Here is a 20,230-nt window from a genome sequence, read left to right as displayed (position 1 = left end):
CTCCATGTGGAGCGCAAAGCCCAAATGGGCTTGGCATCTCCATGTTTCATGTGTATCCAGCCAGGCACTTTGGCCACCTGTAAAGCCCCAATCCCTGCCGGTGTGCTGGTTTTATAGCAGTGATTTCCTCCCCCCATCCCCTGCAACCCCCCGGTCCTCATGGGTATATAGTGGGGGGGGAAGGCAGGGATCGCCACTATAAAGCCAGGCACTCCAGTGGGGATCGAGGTTTGCAGCTGCCCGGAGTGCTGGCTGCCTGCACGCCAGACTGGGTGGGCTCCACGCCTCCATGTGCAGCTTCCTGAACTCAGAGGCTGCTTGGGCTGATGACAGTGGTTCTCATACTCCTCCCCCACCACTGCACCTGCCTACAAACCCCACCCCTCAAGCCCACGCCTCCAACACTTCACCCCCACATAAACCCCACATCCAGTCAAATACTGTTATATTTATTTTAATGTATATGTTTTTAAAAAAGCAATTAATTTTGCATTATGTTGGTGAGTTTTGCTGCACATTATTTTGAATTTTCTGTACAACTAAGGGAATTATGTGCAGAAGAGGTTTCAGCTGTGGCCCCAGCACCCTCCCACCCTGTGGGACTGCCTGGGGACTTCTTCACAGCCTACTACCTCCCAGCCAGGGAGCTTGCCCCAAGTCTTCCACCCATTCACAACCCCTGCAAGCATGCCCGTTGTAGCCCATTGCCCTCCACTGCTCCCGGTAGCCTGCATGCCCCCATCCCTCTCCACCTCCTACATGCTACAATTGCATACAGTGTTAAGCAAGCTTTGGAAGTGGGCATTTGGAACTAGTAGCTCTTAAGTGGTTGTAAGAGTTAAGAATAAGAGTCCCCTAAGAGAGCAGTAATATTTATTTACAGCTGTTTACATTCATTTAAAACTCCATTCTCTGTTAAGCATATAGACTAAAGGAATGAAAGAGAAGTGTGATAGAAATTACAATATCAGAAAGTCCCAGGATTTGCAATAGAGCAGTGAGATGAGTCTTTGTGGTAGCAGTGAGTATATCATTTTATCTTTGTATGTTTTCATGTGAGCCAGTGGCTTTTATAGTTTTATAGTTTAAATAGATTGTTATTGGCAGTTTTAATGAAGACTGAACTGGTCCCCTCAATGTGACTTGTGGGGTAACTAGTGACCTCTGTTTAACCAGTAACACTGGTCTAACCAGTGAGACAAAGTTAACTGGTGACCCCAGTGATCATCAGGGCAAATGACGATGGTTCAGGGGCAAATCAAACACCAGTTCTAACCACTTCTTAGGTTATGGTTCAGTTCCTGTTTGACTCCCAGTTGGAGCAAGGGGCAATGGAACAGACACCCAGGAAAGCTGTGAAATCTCCTGCACCAGAGGTGTTCAAGAAGAGGTTGGTTTGCCACCATTCAGAGATGAGCCAATGCTCCTCCTGAGACTCAGCCCTGGATGGTCTGGCTCAGGGTCAGACTGATGCTGTGGATCAGGAATGAATTTGCCCCTTGTCAGATTGCTACAGACTGTGGGGGGTTGTCTTCTTCTGCAGTAGGGGCAATGGCTTCTGCTTGGATTCTTGCAGCAGCTGTTGACTGGCTGCACTGGGCCAAGCCCCACAGGCAGTGCCGTCTGGCACCTGGCAGTCCCCCCCCCACTGTGTTGCCCCCAGACTCCTGCCCCTGCGTTTTGAGGCTACAGTAGAGCTTGCCATAATTTGCTTGAGGGGGAAAAGGATTCCCACCTTTTCTGCTTAGAACTAGGGAATCCTTTTTGTTTCCCCAGCCCCAACAAAAATGCAGGGTTTGCTTGCTTTCTTGCATGGAAAATACTTGATTTCACACTTTCAGTAAAAAAAAAAAGTGCAACTGTGAATTGAGTTGGTCCCTATGTATGAGGGCTCATGCGTCTGATGCATTTCAAATTTTACTTCAGTCTCCAGACACCGTATCCAAGTCCAGAAAAGATGCCAAAGACTGTGAAACTCACACCTAAAGTCCATGCTGCTGAGTTTGGCAAGGAGAAGTTTCACGCTGACGGTACTGTGCTGTTCTGCACTACTTGCAATACGGCTGTAGATCACGTCTGAAGGCAGCCGATTATGGAACACGTGCAAAGCGCTAAGCAGAAACAGAATGAAAAGAGATGAAGAGAGGGTGCTGAAAAAGGAGGGCCGTCAAAGAAACCATGCACTGTAACTGCAGCATTCCAGCATTCTCCAGCTGCTGAAGCCCACCGTGATGCCATCACTTTGGATTTTATTCAAAAGTGTTTAAAAGCAGACATTCCCCTGCATAAATTGGATTTACCTGTTGTCAGGGATTCTTTGAGCAAATACATTAATGGAAGTGGTGCCATTCTCAAGTCAGACCAACTGTATTCCCGCCTACCAGCACCTCCTTAAAGACTTTGAGGGAAACTTCATTGCCATGATTGCTGATGAAACAACTGACTTCCAGAACAGACCAGTTCTCAACATTTTATTTCAGGTCCTCAAGATACAGCCTCCTAAGCATGCTAGCATTCCCACACCACAGCTAATAAAGACAGTGTGCCTGAGGAAAGTTAATCATGCCACCATTGCACAAGCCTTGATTTCCTGTCTGATGGAATTTGCCGTGCCGCTTGAGTGAATATTGCCATTTGTAACAGACAGTGCAAGCTACACGATGAAGGTTTGGAATGATGTGCTTTGTGGTCTGTGGTCAAACTGTGTACATATTTGTTGCTATGCTCATAAAGTTGCTTTGGCAGGAACTACTTGGTGAGAGCCCTTCAAGCAAGTGGATCACTTCGTAGCTTTAATGAAGTCCCTTTTAGTGAAAGCTCCAGCTCATCGTGCACGATTCTTAAGATACCTGGAGGATCAGAATGTTGATTTGCCAGCGCTTGCACCAGAACCAGTTGTGACCAGGTGGAAACATGGTTCAATTGTGTCAAGTACCACGTACAGTACTCCTGGTTCTACCATGGGTTTGTGAAACTTGAACAAACAGAACAAGGGGATACAGCTGTTCTGCAGCAACTGGCCAGCCTGTTAGCAGTAGCAGACCTGCACAATGATGTGAAGTACGTTGCAGAGAACTGCGGATACCTGGTGACAGCACCGGCCCTTACAGTCCGAGAAACGCCAGGTACACAAAGTGTACAACATTGTCTTGGATTTGATTTCATGGTTGGAGCATCTTGTCCTAGCAGCTGATAATGTGAGAGGATCCACAGCTGCTCAAAGTGCTGCTGATAAACTGAGACAGTACAGCACGAAAAGTAAACAGCCATCAGTTGACTTTCTCTGCACTGTTTGAGCACTGGATCCTAAACAAATTGGTTCTGTTTGTATAGACTACGAAACAGTGAAATCAGAATTAAAGCTGCCCAGTGAGTGCAGCATGGAATGGCCAGTGTATTTAGGAATTGTAAAAGATGGGTTTGCAGATGCTGAGGATCCTATTCAGTTCTGGATGACTGTTGAAGACCCCATTCCCAACCTGGCAAAATATGCAGTGTTTCTCCTGCAGCTGACTATAAACTCAGCTGACATAGAAAGAAGTTTCACCAAACTTGGGGTGCTTTTCAGTGCTCAGCGTAAACATCTGAAACCTGAAAATGTGGCTGGAATGCTGCAACTGTATTTTAACACCCCAGAGTAACTGAGTAGCTTTCCCCTTTGCCTTGTAATAAACCTGACTTTTGTTGATACATTGCTTGCAAGGGAGTTTGTTCATCCAGTTTAAATCTAGCTGTCCCAGGTTTCTGGGTGGGGGCTCAAGCCAAAGCTAAACTTATCTGAGGCCTCTTAAAACTTGAATCCAGCCCTTCTTGCTGTAAACAGGTGCAAGGAGCAGAACAGCAGGGGTTAGCACTGCTGAGATCCACAAAGCAGGGGGCGGAGGGGGGAGACACAGACACACAGCCATGGTTGGACCCACATCCTGGTGCATGGTGGGAGCTGCTGCAAGCAAGCAGCTTTCCTGTGCAGCTCCACTGTGCCCTGACGAGGCCCCGGGGGAGGGCAGCAGGGACAGGAACACAAGCCCACAGCTCAAACCCAGCCTTTCCCTGCCCCCCGCCCACATCTGGAGGGCACGGGTCTCCCTCATGCATGCTGCTGCTGGGAGCTGGCCCTGCCCCCACCCAAACCCCCAGCAGGCAAGCAGCAGTGGGGGAGCCAGCTAGTGCTCCTTCTGCTGCAGCTGCCTTCTGTTGGGGGCAGGGAGCTGCAGACCTGTGTCCCTGGCCCCATAGCCCTGGCAGCTGGGATCTCCCTCTGGCAGGGCTAGGGGGCCAGGACCTGTGGGTGGGGGGCAAGGGACACATGAGCAGGGCTGTTTGGCTGTAGTGGGAGGAAAGAGGGAAACCAGCAGGGCTGGGAAGGCTGTGGGGGGCACCATGAGGGCCATGGGGGGGCCGTGGGGGGCCTTTAATTTTAATCATGGATTTTTTATCAGAGAATTTGCTACTGCCCCCGCTCTCCCCAAGTCAAAGTGAAAGGTGTTTGTTGTGGGAGACTCCATCCTGCGGGGCACTGAGGGGGCAATCTGCCGCCCCAACCCCTTAGCCGGGAAGTCTGCTGCTTCCCGGGGGCCCGCATCCGAGACATTGCGGAGAGGATCCCGCAGCTCCTCTGGCCCACAGACCACTACCCCATGCTCCTTATTCACGTGGGCACCAATGACACGGCTCGGAGCACCCCCAGCCAGGTCATGAGGCGCTACAGGGAGTTGGGAGCAGGGCTTATGGGTCTAGGAGCTCAGGTGGTGTTTTCGTCCATCCTCCCAGTCTCGGGCTATGGGCTGAGGAGGGAGAGGAGGATCCACGCAGTCAACCAAAGACTGCGGCGCTGGTGTCATCGGGAAGGCTTTGGCTTCCGTGACCACAGCCCGCTCTTTGGCGAGAGAGGCAGCGAGCTGCTGGGAAGAGATGGCCTCCACCTCTCTCCCCTGGGGAGGAGGCTCTTCTCAGCCAGGCTGGCTGACCTGCTTCACCGGGCTTTAAACTAAGCCCGCTGGGGGATGGGGGGACTACTGCCACTGCTGGCCTGCTGAGCAACCCTTGCAAAGCCAGCGGACCAAGGCACTTAAGGGAGCCCACCCCTGCCCCAGCCCTGGCACAATCTGTGGGCAAGGCAAGAGCCCCCAAGGGCACACTTGCCTGCCTGTACACTAATGCCAGGAGCCTGGGCAACAAGCAGGACGAGCTCGTCCTCCTGCTTAGTGCAAAGAAATATGATTTCATTGGGATAACGGAGACCTGGTGGGACTCCACCCATGACTGGACCACGGGTATAGAGGGCTATACCCTGTACAGGAGGGATCGTGTTGACAAAAGGGGCGGGGGTGTAGCTCTCTATGTCAAGGAAAGCTACATGTCCCTGCAAGCTGATGTTGGCGACCGGCATGGACAGCTAGAGACCCTCTGGGTAAAAATTCATGGGGAATACGGCACAGGGGACACAACGGTGGGAGTCTACTACAGACCTCCCACTCAAAGTCCTGAGCTTGACCAGGAGTTCGCCCGGGAACTGACTGAGGCCACTTGCTCCAGGACCTTGGTTGTCATGGGTGACTTCAATTACCCGGACATCTCCTGGGAAGATCACTCAGCAAAATCCGAGCGGTCACAAAGCTTTCTCTCGTGCATGGATGACCTCTACCTGACTCAAGAAGTCTATGGGCCAACGAGAGGCAAAGCGCTGCTCGACCTAGTACTGGCTACGGGGGACGACCTAATCGGCGACCTAGTGATCGATGGGAAGCTGGGTGACAGCGATCACGAGCTGATCACCTTCACCATCCACCGTAAAGCTGGCAAGTCAGTCAGCAACACAGAAGTCCTTGACTTGAGAAAAGCCGACTTTGACAAGCTCAAGAGGCTTGTCGGTTAGGCCCTCAGGGACCATGACCCCAGGAAGATGGGAGTTCAAGAAGAGTGGTTGCTTCTCAAGGAAGCGATCCTCAATGCACAAGCTAAATCTATCCCAACACGGAGGAAAGGCAGCAATAAGGTACAGCACCCCTCCTGGCTCTCCAGGGACCTAGCGGACCTCCTGCGGCTAAAAAGGAAAGCCTACAAAGGATGGAGGACGGGATTCACCTCCAAGGAGGATTACTCCATGCTGGTCCAGTCCTGCAGGGAGCAAACCAGGAAAGCCAAGGCTGCAACTGAACTCCAACTAGCTTCAGGCATCAAGGACAACAAAAAATCCTTTTTCAGATATGTGGGGAGCCGGAGGAAAAGCAAGGGCAACGTTGGACCCCTGCTAAACCAGATGGGGCAACTGACAACTGACGCCCAGGAAAAAGCCAACCTATTAAATAGGTACTTTGCGTCAGTCTTTCATCAGTCACATGGGATGCCCATGCCTGCTATGGGACAGGGAAATCTGGGTGAGGGGGATCCCCTACCCTCCATCAATGCTGACCTCGTGAAGGAACACCTTGAGAAGCTGGATACCTTCAAGTCAGCTGGCCCTGACAATCTGCACCCCAGGGTACTCAAGGAGCTGGCGAGTGTCATAGCCCAGCCCCTGGCACGGATCTTTGAAAACTCCTGGCGCTCTGGTGTAGTGCCTGAAGACTGGAAGAAGGCCAATGTGGTGCCGATCTTCAAGAAAGGGAGGAGAGTGGATCCAGCTAACTACAGGCCCATTAGCCTGACTTCTATCCTGGGGAAGATCCTAGAAAAGTTTATTAAGGAGGCCATCCTTGAGGGACTGGCCCAGGCTAACATCCTAAGGGATAGCCAGCATGGGTTTGTTGCAAGTAGGTCTTGTTTGACCAATCTCATTTCCTTCTATGACCAGGTGACCTATCACCTGGACGAGGGAGAAGAGGTTGATGTCATATATCTTGACTTCAAAAAAGCTTTTGATCTGGTATCCCATGATCACCTCTTGGCCAAACTGCCCAGTTGTGGCCTTGGCTCCACCACGATCCGCTGACTGGGAAATTGGCTCCGTGGTTGGACCCAGAGGGTTGTGATTGATGGCAGTCACTCATCGTGGTGCCCTGTGACCAGTGGGGTCCCTCAAGGCTCTGTCCTGGGACCCATACTGTTCAACATCTTCATTAACGATGTGGACATTGGAGTCAGGAGTGGACTGGCCAAGTTCGCCGATGACACCAAACTTTGGGGCAAAGCATCCACGCCAGAAGATAGGCGGGTGATCCAGGCTGACCTGGACAAGCTCAGCAAATGGGCAGACGAGAACCTCATGGTGTTTAACACCGAAAAATGCAAGGTTCTCCACCTTGGGAGGAAAAACCTTCAGCACCCTTATAGGCTCGGCAGTGCTACGTTGGTTAGCACTACAGAAGAAAGAGACTTGGGGGTCATCATTGACCACAAGATGAACATGAGCCTGTAATGCGATGCTGCGGCTAGTAAAGCGACCAAAACGCTGGCTTGCATCCATAGATGCTTCTCGAGCAAATCCCGGGACGTCATTCTCCCCTTGTACTCGGCCTTGGTGAGGCCGCAGCTGGAGTACTCCACAATTCAAAAAGGATGTGGAGAAGCTTGATAGAGTCCAGAGGAGAGCCACGCGCATGATCAGAGGTCAGGAAAACAGATCTTACCATGACAGGCTGAGAGCCATGGGACTCTTTAGCCTGGAAAAGCGTAGGCTCAGGGGTGATCTGATGGCCACCTATAAATTTATCAAGGGTGACCACCAGGATCTGGGGGATGACGAGGTCGAATGGTCACAAACTCCTGCAAGACCGTTTCAGGCTGGACATAAAGGAAGAATTTCTTTACTGTCCAAGCCCCCAAGGTCTGGAACAGTCTGCCAGCGGAGGTGGTTCAAGCACCTACATTGAACACCTTCAAGAGTAAATTGGATGCTTATCTTGCTGGGATCCTATGACCCCAGCTGACTTGCTGCCCTTTGGTCAGGGGGCTGGACTCGATGATCTCCCGAGGTCCCTTCCAGCCCTAATGTTTATGAAATCTATGAAATTTTATATCAGAGAAAACCAGGATCCCTTGATCATCACACGTATGTGGTGGAGATGTAGTTAAGGGAAGTTGCAGACAGCTTCACCACAGAATACAGAGAGCTACATTTACATTATAAAGCAGAACCTGTAAAAGGTGGGAATACCTAAATAAAGCCTTTTTGAATCCCTTTTTCCCCACCTCCACTTTTCCGATCTCCATCCACCCCCTTTACCCCCTCCCCCCTGCTGGTGGCTGGCATCCCATGTGTCATGCTAGCCCTGGCTGGTGCCTGGCTATGCCCCCTGTGCCCCATCAGGGAGGGGTGAGAATCTTGGTGGGCAACTCTTCCCTCCCCTTTGGCAGTGGCTGGCAGGCATGCTCTAGTGCCCTCCAGCTTCTAGCTTGATCCACTGCAGGCATGTGGCTGCATTTCTTGGTTTAACAGAGAATGTCTGTCCAGTTATTTATCAGTTTAAGCTGCACAGCTTAGACTAACCTGCAAAAAATGAATCAATTCAGGCTCAGGCTTTTTGAATGTCTGTCCAATACGGCTGCATACATTAAAATTTCTATCAAGGGAAAGACCCTAGAGGTAGTCGAGCACTTTCCCTACCTCAGTAGCCACCTCTTTTAGAGTGAACATTGATGAGGAAACCTGGCACAGGATCTGATGCTCCAGTGCCTCATTTGGGAAATTGCTTCGTTGTGTCTTTATTCATTACAATCTCCAGAAAGATGTCAAGATCCAGGTCTTCAGTGCGGTCATCATCCCCACCCCCTCTACAGATGTGAAATGTGGTGACCTAGCATTGTCATCTCAAAAGCCTGGAGATGCATCACCAATGATGCCTCCAGAAAATCCTCAACAGCAAATAGGAAGATAGCCACACCAATGCCAACACCTTTGCTGAAGCTAATGTTACCAGCATTGAGTGGGTGATCCTCAAGCATCAACTTCACTGGACTGGACATTGTGTGTGGGTGCCCAACTCTCAACTTCCAAAAAAATGCTCTACTCCCAGTTTAATAACAGCCTAAGATTTTGCAGTGGCCAGAGGAAATGCTACAAAGACATATAGAAGGTATACCTCAGGAAAATGGATGCCAACATCAATAACTGGGAGGAGCTGGCTATCAACCAGCTCCAAAGGCACTGCAACCTCAGATGAGTGGCAGCCCATTTTGAGGCACAGTGTCTTGCCCTTAAAGCAGAGAAGAGAAACTGTAGGAAGGAAAAGGAAATAGAAATCCTAGTCTGCAGCCTACTCTCCCCTGCAGAAAGACCTGCAACTTCTGCAACAGGTCTGTAGCTCAGGGACTGGAGTCTTAAGTCATATCAATGTCCATCAATGACCCACCAAGGTGAAGGTCACAAACAATACACTAGCTGAAAACTTCAGAGGAAAAATGGCACTGTTGTGTGTCTAACAGCACTGCTGCCTCTAGGATTCTCCAAGTATCCCATTTCAGGAGTAAAAACAATCATACAATATTTAATGGCACATCTTTCAATATCTAATATCTTGAAGTTGTTTGGCATATAATCCTGAGGAAATCCTCCTAATTTTAGGTTAACTCCAAGAATCGTAATTTTTTTTTGCTAGTCTCCCCTAAAATTTTAGTGTAACTCCAATCTGTTGATTTCAGGGATTAAAGATGTTGCCATAAGAAGTTATACCATTGTCTCAGTGAGATCAGGGAGCAGGCCCTTGGAGAACAAATTACTGGTTTATAGTTTTTAGTTTTCTGTCCATTCACGCTGGAAGACCAGCATCTGTCATGACGAGTATTATGCTCACCCACAAATCTGATTCAGGCAGCATTTAAAAAGGCCAAAACAGTTGTTAAAACAAATTGCCTTCCCAATCCCTTGAAGAATTGTTTCAGTTCAGACAAAATCTGTCTCATGGCCTCAAACAGAAGTCACTTCCAGGGACTCTGTGTAACTTTTAATTAGCTTATACCTAGATGATTTTAATAAACCACTTACAAATGGAGTGTCCTGTCATATGGTATTATCTGTTCTTTCAACTTATATTGTCAGGAAGGTCAAATGTGAATAGCTCATTCTAGGATGGCAATAAAATATGCCAACAGTAATGTTGTATGAGGACATGACTAACAAGGTTGCTCTATGCAACCTTGCAGAGAGCTTGCTGTTGTACCCCTTTATTAATGTGCAAGTCATCTTTTGCAATGCTAGTGATGCGGTCTGTAATTTAGATAATAAAAAGAGTTGTTGTTTAATAAAAAGAATGATAATTTATTGATACTTGGATACCACAGGGCTATGAGTGTAATGAAACTAAACAAGCTAATTCCATTCCTCCCCATGCACTTCACACTAATTAAACGCAATAATCAATAAGGTTGTAGCATTGTCGTCAACAACATTAAAATACAGAGTTGCAGCCTCTGCCTGTTTTCAGAGATGGGGTGGATACAGAAAGGGCACAGTGAAATATGTGTAAGAAGCTACAAGATAAGACTTTGCAAGACTCAGTGTCAAGGCTTCCAGTCAATTATGTAGTAGTTGTTGTAATAACAGGTCCTAACTTAATACGCCATAATTGGCCCTACTGCACAGTAGCGCCGGTGCACATTTTTTGTGATGCTAACATGTGGTAGATTAATTCTACTGTGCATTAGTGCAGTGGCAGGGAGCAGGGTATGAGAAGGGGAGCCATGAAAAGAGGCAGAGTACCATGGGGATTAACAAGCAGGGAGTGGGAAACAGCTCTGGGGTTTGCCTGGTTAAGGAGGGACATCTGGGCAGACTGATTAGAAGCCTCCCTGGGGCTGATACTGGAAGGCAGAGAAATGGGGGTGCACAGCCAGATTAGGAGAGTCCCTTCTGCAGGAAGGAAGCTGCTAAGAAGCCAGCTGAGAAAGGCTTAAGAGTGCCAAAGCTGGGCAAACAGGGAAAGGCCTGGGAAGATCCCAGCCCTAAAGGGACAGTGAGCCTTAACTATCCTAGGCGAAAGGGAAACATCTTTTCTTTAGTTAGAGGGCTGGAAGGGCCTGATTTTATTTACTTCCTGGAGGACCAGAGGAAGGGACGGGATTAAAAATGGGTGAAAAGACGGGATTAAAAATGGGTGAAAAGGAGGTCCCCCGCAGGAGCCTGGGCAGACTCAGCATTGAAGTAGAAAAACGACTGAAAGAATATGGAACAAAACCATGTAGCAGGCACTGGAATAGAGGCAGGCTTTACCCAAGATATTGTCCAGGGTGGGAAGGCAAGGCAAGGACCCAACCATCCTGTTACAAGCATAGCAGCATGCAGTAGAATTAGTTTACTCTGCTTGTACCCTCTCGTGTAGATGCGCCCCGTGTCTCTGATTAAAGGGGAATACTTCAAACTGCAGTAACAAAGCTTCACTAGTCAAGCATTCAATTGACCTCCCTGTGCTTGTCAGTGCCGCATAAGCATTCAAACAACTTCTGGAGTAGAATCCTATTCCTTAGAAGGTAAAATGCTCCTTGAGATCAGTAGGGCCAGGATTTCATTATTGAAGTACAATGTCAGTTTGTAACTACATGAAGTGTAAAGTCTGAGGTGGGGATACAGGTTGTAGTCATGTTGGTTTGTGGGCAAAAGTAATCAGAACTCTTGGGGAGGTGAAATCTTTTTTAGACCAACTAGATAGTTGCAAAAAAGAATTTTTATTTGCAAGCTTTCAGGCACATGTGCCCTTCCTCAGGCTTAGGAGAATGCAAAGGTTGTAAAATGTTTCCCAGGTGGAAATGAAAATTCATATTTCACAGGACAGTTTGAAGGTAGTGCAAGACCTCCTGGTTGGAAAAGTTCATGGATACTCTGGATGAGAGCTCTTTTCAAATTATGCCCAAAAAACTGCTTAGGTCATGGAGGAAGAACATTACAATGGTCACCCAACCTTCCTACTGCTATATAAATGTAAACAAAAAAAATCTCCTCGTCTCTGTGTTGGGTTTCTTTGTGAGTCAGCTGTCCATTTGCAAAATAAAGGGCAAGAAAAGTATTATCCCTTCTATCAGGGTTTGTGCAAAAACTCCTCACATGCATCTTTCAGGTGAATTCTCCCTATTGGCTTTGCTTATTGATGCTTTATAGTATGTATACATTATCACCCCAAAGATGTGCAAAAACAAAACCCAGACTTTCAAAGACCGTTCAGATAATGATGATAAAGACTTCTCTTTCAACAAACACTTGTCCCTGAGGCATCTTGTCAGCTACCATGAGGAAAGGCCTGATGAACCCTCCAGAGCAAATAAATGAAACTTCTGACAGAACTAGGATGGAAATACATTATAAAGGCAAGGACCCTTTAAGAAGTATCTCAGACAATCTCTGGATTAACTAAAGAGCCTCATGTTAGCGTTGCATGTGATGATAGAAGTCTCACTGCCCTTTAATTATTGGAGTTAACATTTTAAAGTCTCCTCTCTTGTTTTAAGTTTTAGAGGAGACCACGTTGCTCTGTTTCTCATGTGGACTCTGTCTCGTGTGTTTGTACTTACATACATGTGAGTCAGAGGGTTACCCACCAGGGAAAAACCCACAGATGTTGTCTGAATGCTTTGGAAAAGCAGCCATGCTACGTTGGTGAAGCTACAGCAGCAAATTCTGATCCTGTCTGACTGTTTTTCAAAAAAAAGATTGAATTAAAGTATCCTCATTAGACTTGAAGCTCAAAATACAGAAAGCAGATCGAAACCTTCAGGGAATCCTGCACAGACCAACAGCAGAAAAAGGGCAAAATGCTGAGCAGATGGTTCTCAGTGCAATGAACAAGAGACTGAGGGCAGCTTGCTTCAGCATCCAGGACGATGACAGTAGGACCAAAACATCTGGTCAGTTTCCAGTGAATGAAAAAAACAATTAGACACTTTGTAATGAAAGCTGTGAATTCCCCACTAGGTACATTGTATTTCGAAGTGTGTTCTGCAGGGATTATGCAGCTCGTTGACCTGTTTTCAAAATTGGAGAGTATGATCTAAAAACTTGCGCAACTTGTTTATCATATACATTTTAAGGTAAGGTTCTCAGGTGAAGTAAATCAGGCTAGCTCTAATGAAGCCATGGAATTATGCTGATTAACAGAAACAGTATGTCAGTCATCATTTATGTGGATCCTATGCACACCAATCATCATTTGGCTGGTGACTTTTTTTCTTTTAACTGAAGCAACTGAGATACACAGCATTTATTTGGGTTCAATTCTCAGTAAAAGGACACACTCTTAAAGCAGGGGCAGGTGATTATTTTGGGTGGAAGGCTGCTTATTTCAGGTCAGGCCTGACCAGGTCATGCTGCATCCTAAGGTCCTGGTGATATAGCCAAACAAATGCTGTGTATTTGGTACTTCAGTTAAAAGAAAAAAAAAGTCACCTGCCAAATGATTGATTGCTGTGCATAGAATCCACATAATTGATGACCAGGAATCCTGGTTTTCTTTGATTTTAAAAAATCCCCAATTTTCAGTTACAAAAGTGACCTCAAATCCACACTTTCCACGATTAAAATGAAGTATCACTATATATATCTCTACATATTAGTGGTGTTTCACTTAAATCATGGAAAAATATGGATTTGGGGTTACTTTTTTTAACCAGAAATTGGGGATTTTTTTAAATCAGAGAAAACCAGGATCCTTGTTGATGACTAACATACTGCTTCTGTTAATCAGCATAGTTCCATGGTTAGGCAGAGGCTTCTGGTTGGGGGTTGGGGTTGGGGAACAGCAGGGTCATGCAGGCCTTGCTGCTGTGGCTGCTGGGTCCTGCCACCCCTTGATCCTGCTGCTGGCTCCCCCTGGGTCCTGCTGCTGCTGGTTCCTTGTCATCTTTGACAGGCAGCCAGGGGCAGATAATAATTTTCTAAATTTTTAGGGACTCTGCAGGCTGGATAGAATGGCCAGGCAGGCCAGATCCAGCCCATGGGCCATATTTTGCCTGCCCCTGTTCTAAAGCACAGTAGGATATAGATATTGCTCTTCTTCTATGTGTAATTTCTGCCCATTGATGAAAAGTGAAAGCTGATTGTGAGGGACATTCCAACCAGGTTTGCAAAACTCACCAACTGAAGAAAGATGTATGGTGTTATTTGTTGTTTTTCCAAACCTACTTTAAAAGAAAAATCCTGCCTTGGCTTTGTAATATATCAATTTCTGTTTTCAGATCAATTTCTATGTCAGATGTCCATTTAATTCCTTAATTCTTTTAGCTCTCAGGTTTGAAAATCATGTATCCTTGGTTCAATGTTTGGCTTAGTGAAGTCACTGAAATTCTTGCATCTATTAGGAATACACATGACTTCAGTAAGAAACTCTGAGATTCAGCTTCAAGTATATGAGGCCTGAAAGAATAGTGTTGACGTTCATGTGATTTACAATCTGAAATTAATATTTTCCTTTTCACTTGTAGATTGTTCAAACAAATAATAGAATCATAGAAAATGTGTGTTGGAAAGGACCTCAGGAGGTCATCTAGTCCAACTCCCTGCTCAAAGCAGGACCATCCCCAACTATATCGTCCCTCCCAAAGCTTTGTCTAGTCAGGTCTTAAATACCTGCAAGGATGGAGATTTTATAGAAATGAAACTACTAAGCATCTGGAGAGAAGGACGAAAATGGTAAATTGTTTTAAAACAAGCAGACTGCTAGCTCACACACACTTTACATAAAGTGGAACACTTATTTGCTTGGTAAAGAAACTTTATGGTTCAGTGCTATTCAAACAAATAATATTATCCACTTCTGATTATTGATTAAAAGGGAGTTTATAGAGAAGGGGATTTTAATTGACTTGAAAGAGCTGTAATTGATTGCTTGGAAATGTCATCTAAGAATTTTCTTTTTTAAATGATGCATGGAAAGCAGAGACTTGGAAACATATGATTAAAACAACCTTCCCCAGCGACTCATTGTCATTCCAAAAGAAATCACTAGTAAATGCAGTATCTGTTTTATTTCAAACTGTTTTGTTCATTCTTTTCAATGTTTCAGCTTGCTAGGAACCTAATCAGTTTTCAAGTGTTTTATTAACAGAATCCAAGCTTCATGAATGTATTGATTTTTGGGAAATTTTGATTATTTAATAGAATTAATATAAAAATGAGGGAGAGCACCTTTACATCTCTTTATCTAATTGAAATACAGTTTTTTTCTTTAAATCAGTGTCTGAATTCTCTGTATACATATATTCCACAAGGTAACCAAGACAGAACAGAACAATCATGATGCAGTTTGCTCTGGCTGAGAATACCTTCAAGATTAGTTTTATGACCAATAAACTGTGAAAATAGAGTGTGAAATTCATTGCTCATTTTAGGGACTATGCATATGTTCAAAGGGCTAGCTCATTTCCACTTGGGTCTCAGAGCCAGCCTTTCATAAGGTGCCCATCAAACCTTTCTACTGGGAGGAGCAGGGGGGCGGGAGAGGGGGTGGTGAATGTGCCATACCAGATCAGAACAGTTCATCAGGTACTCTGTTGAGGATCTCTAAAGATAAAAAATTGTCTATAACAGCATTGCACCTAGACACTTATTTAGTACTGAGATGGTAACTCCTTACCAGCCTCTAAAATGGTAATTGTAGACCAGTGGTTCTCAAACCTTTTTTGTAGTAGGACCCATTTGTAAACATCAATAGCCAATCCTGATCCAGTCAATAGTTGAAGTAGAAAACAGCTCCCTGACCCTGCCAGTGCTTCTCACTCCCACCCTCCCAGCCCTGCTGGTGCCCCTCACTCCTGACTCATTGTTCCAGTATGTGGGTAGGGGGTGGTGCATTGGTGATGTGTGCCTCCTGAAACTGGGGTGGGATGGCAGCTCCCCCCAGGTGGTGATGCAGGTGGTGATGCAGGCATCGGTAGTGAGGACAGGCCAAGACGGGATCGTCTGCAGGTGGTTGTGGCAGTGTTGGCAGCGGGGGGGGAGGGGAGGGTACCCCCTCAGCCAGACACTGAGCCCAGAAGTGCTGGTGGCAAACCTGGAAGTTCCAGTGGCACTTCTCGGGGGGGCACCAGCACTTGACCTGCCTCCCCTACCCATCACCTAAGCTGACAGCGCTTGCTCTCAGAGAGGGTACCAGTGCTCTCAGGGGGGGAACATGCACCCCCTATGTGCTGCCTATGGGGTGGTGTGTGTGGAACATGGGTGGGGGCATATGCTCTAGGGCTGTGTGAAATTTCACTGGCTGTTTTGATTCAACACTGTTTCAATTCATTTTGAGCTCAAAACAGTGACATCAAATCAAAATGAAGGGCTTTGAAACAGCCTCAAAACAAAATGAGGCTACTCAAAATGTTTCAAGTTTCGAAGCCGCCAGCAGCGAGGTGGTAAGAGACAGGGGAGAACTAGGGCTGCACTCCCAGCAGCAGCCAGGAGTGCAGCCGTGGCTCTCCACGTCTCCCGCTGCTGGGCTGCAGGAAGCTGATAACAGCACAGGGGAAGCTGATAACAGCACCTGGGCTTAGTTCCCCTCCCCAGCACTGTGATCGGGCTGGGGCTGGGGAGTCAGCTCAGCTAGCGCTGAGTAAGCCCAGCTACCTAGCACTGGTGATGGGAAGTCAGCCCAGCTGGGCTGACTTCATGTCCCCAGCCCAATCTAGCAAAACGTCAAAACAGTGTCAAGACAGCCTGACTGTTTCAACAAAGCAAAACCGAACAGCTGTTTCAAATCAAAATGAAATTCAAAACAGAATGTTGTTCCGTCAAAACCTTAAAACTCAAGGCAAAATGGAATGGTGCTGTTTTGCACAGCCCTAATGTGCACCCACAGCAGGCACAGGGCTGCAGCCTGGCTGAATCAGCATGGGCAGGAGCTGCCTCTGCAGCCCAGTGGGCAGGACCTGGCATGGGAAGATGGAGCATGGTGGCAGGATTTGTTGCTGGTGCTGCCACCACCAGGACCCCTGCACCAGTCATGTCACCAGCAGTGCAGGGAGTAATTGATGGGGGGCTGTGCTGAGAGGAGCAGCAGCAGCAGCTGGGCCATCGTGGTGAGGTAGAGTTGTAGCATGCAAGTGGCTGGCAGTGGGAGGAGGTTAGGGCATCGTGCCCCCCCATCCATTCCTCTTCAAGCTGCTGGCAGCATGACTGGCACAGGGGTTCCAGCAGTGGCAGCAAAGAGTCTCACCACCCAGCTGCACCTGCCCACACTCGGTCCTGTCTGTTGGGCTGCAGAGGCAGCTTCTGCCCATGCCAGTCCAGCTAGGCTGCAGCCCCATATCCATGGTGGGTGCACAAATCTGGGGGGACATGCGACCCTCTCATATCCTCTCGGCACATCATCTATGCCCCCTGCTGCCCCATAGACTTACCTGCGGGGAGTTGCAGAAGCTGCTCTCCACTGTGCCTTGTTGCCATGTGCACATGCACCCGGCACCCCCTGCTTGATTACCCTCCCCTTAGCCCCAGGCAGCCCCTTGCAGGCTGGAACTCTGCCAGTCTGCAAGGGGAAACCCAGTTTCCCATGTTTTTCTCCTTTAAAGGAGAAAATATACTTCTTTTCCACAGAAAATAGAAAACCTGGATCGCTGTTTCTTAGTATGCACAGTTATTAGTATGCACAATGTTAACATATGGTGAAGTGAAAGCAGCATCTATTTATTTAAAAATGGATGCAAAGTGATGAGAAACACTGTTTCAGATCTTAACCTAAGGTACATGATTAATTTTTGTTATGTGTATGGTCCGCAGCTTAATGGTTCACTCCATATTTATCATCTATGTTTGTTCATTTCTTCTCAGCCATTTAGTCTCTACCTGATGGAGTGTTATTGTCACACTTTCTCATGTATGCCTGCCAGGGAGGGAGAACTTGAAGAAGGGAAAATGAAGAAAGTTGGGAAAGGGGGATGATATGAGGACGCACCCTAGGTGTCCTTCTTAAGCAGGAACATTCATCCCCCCGGGGACAACTAGCACCGGCACATATTTGTGCTGCTGCTAGTTGTCCCCAGGGAACGCCCTTCATGTGAGCTCTGCCATTTGGTAAGTTGGCCTGTGGGGTAGAGGAGTCTGGGGCCAGCAGCCTTACTTGGGACCTGGGGGCCATCCCAGGACTTCAACAGTGGTGATCTGGGTGTTCAGAGCCTGGCCATCAACTGGAGTATGGTTCTGGCCGGCCAGGCTACGGTTTTGGGTGGTGCATGCTACTGTGTTATGCGCTGTGCTTTTTTCTGGCACAGGTTTTTTTTTATACTAAGATATCCTGGTATCAAAAAAACTGCTGAGCTGCAAATTAGCAGTGCAGGGAATGCCTGCACGTGCACTGTGTATTTTGCTGCACTGCAGACGGGTCTGTGGGCACCATAAACTGCATGTGCACATTTGTCTGAATGCCCCCCAACTGTTGATGCAGGAGGCTCACTAATCTATGAACTATTCATGGCACAGATCAATAGTTAGCACATTTTTACAAGACAACTGTTGTTCCTCCTCTCCAATGGTACTACAGTTGTGTTTCCATCACACAGTGAAGCAAAGTGGCAAATCAGTACATCTCTTGTTCTTCAAATAAACTTATTTGATTTTGTAGCAATTCAAAAAACCAAAAAACAAAGAACAAAGAGTCTGCTGCTGCACATCTGGCATTCAGTGGCTTTCATATCACTTAAACAGCTTGTCCCCTTCCTACCTATGGTTCAGTTTGAAGTGATCATTAAGCATCACTGAAAAAGGAAACCATTCTAAAATCCTTTTGTCAGTGCTTGTTGATGTAGTCTTGAATGCTCTGACAAGACGCACAATTCAGAAGTAGATTGCTGTCTGTTTGGTATGCTTGGCTGATGTAAAGATCACTTTAGAAGTGCAATGAATGTCAGAACACTTGGCAATGTGAGCTGAAGACAAGGGAGAAGGTACTTACTTTCTGTATCAAATTATAAACCATTAAGCTGAGACTGAAATACTGAAAACACCTGGTCTAAATAGCTTTAGTAGTGATGTGCTATTTTCCTCAGATTGCTGCAACCTACAAAGTTAATATCAAAGTGCTTAGCAGTTATTTGCTTAATTGTGCATAGAGCAAAATGTCTTTATGCAAAATATAGACTGTTCCACTTAGAGATGACATTTGTTTTGTTATAAACATTTATGCAGAAGAATACTTCAAACACACACAGTTCAACACTGATTTTGATTCTATGCTGCCTTTATGCCCATGTAGTTAGTTCTACTGACCTGAGTGGATTTCCTCCTAATTTAGCAAAGGTGGAAATACCACCAGGTCCGTTGTTTTATTTCTGAATCTAGATGATGTGCAGCTCTCATTATAGCAGGACGTCTTTTGAGTATTTAAATCCACAAGGATATGGGCAAAGAAGGGGAAAGTATTAGCAATAAGACTGAGCTGTGTGTGTGGTCTGAAAACATTGTTGAATTTATCACTACTAACTCTGGTAAAACATGCTGATCCAAATTCTAGTTCCTGAACTCAGGACAATCAGTTTCAGATGTGAGCAGCCCTTTAATTATTGCTTTAAAATAACATCTTACAGGACAGTATATTGTTTTGAATGGAATACAGACAGTAGTAGTGTCTGGTATCATTGCTCTCCTCCTCCATCAACAGTACCCTAGCGACTTATGACCTTCAAAGAAGGAAAATCAGACCGTAATGGATTAGGCAGTTTGCAAAGGAACAAATCACATGGAGTTTTAAGTGGCTCTGTGATTATAATGGAGTGCTTGAACCTTTTGTCTTTAAGTCAATGATTTGAAGCTAGTCTATGTTGCTGGTGGTAAATATCTTTCTGACGCAGTTCTTACAGTTGTTTACTTGTTGCTCTCTTGGTCAGAAGTATGCTATTTTCAGAGTCTCAGAGTGACCGAGACAAATTGGAGGATTGGGCCAAAAGAAATCTCATGAGGTTCAACAAAGACGAGTGCAAAGTCCTGCACTCAGGACAGAACAATCCCATGCACCGGTACAGGCTGGGGACTGATTGGTTGGGCAGCAGCTCTGCAGAAAAGGACCTGGGGGTTACAGTGACTGAATATGAGCTAACAGTGTGCCCTTGTTGCAAAGCATGCTAACAGCATACTGGGCTTCATCGGTGGGAGTGTTGCCAGCAGGTCAAGGGAAGCGGTTATTCCCTTGTGAGGAATAATACTGGTGAGGCCACATCTGGAGTACTGTGTTCAGTTTTGGGCCCCCCACTACAGAAAGGATGTGGACCGATTAGAGAAAGTCCAGCAGAAGGCAACAAAAATGGTGAGGGGGTTGGGGGACATGACTTATGAGGGAAGACTGAGGGAACTGACCTTATTTAGTCTAAAGAAAAGAGTGAGAGGGGATTTCAT

At 46.7% G+C, this 20,230-nt stretch overlaps 1 pseudogene; it reads left to right on the top strand.

Moving 5' to 3' along the window:
• The first annotated feature begins 1,816 nt into the window (after positions 1-1,816).
• On the top strand, positions 1,817-3,641 carry LOC149856291 (uncharacterized; annotated as a pseudogene).
• The last annotated feature ends 16,589 nt before the right edge of the window (positions 3,642-20,230 follow it).

This window comes from Crocodylus siamensis, chromosome 10 (assembly GCF_052110815.1).
Source record: "Crocodylus siamensis isolate JL-2025a chromosome 10, ASM5211081v1, whole genome shotgun sequence".
Classification (NCBI taxonomy): domain Eukaryota; kingdom Metazoa; phylum Chordata; order Crocodylia; family Crocodylidae; genus Crocodylus; species Crocodylus siamensis.
Note: the sequence above shows the minus strand (reverse complement) of the source record. Positions and strands in the feature narration are given on the sequence as shown.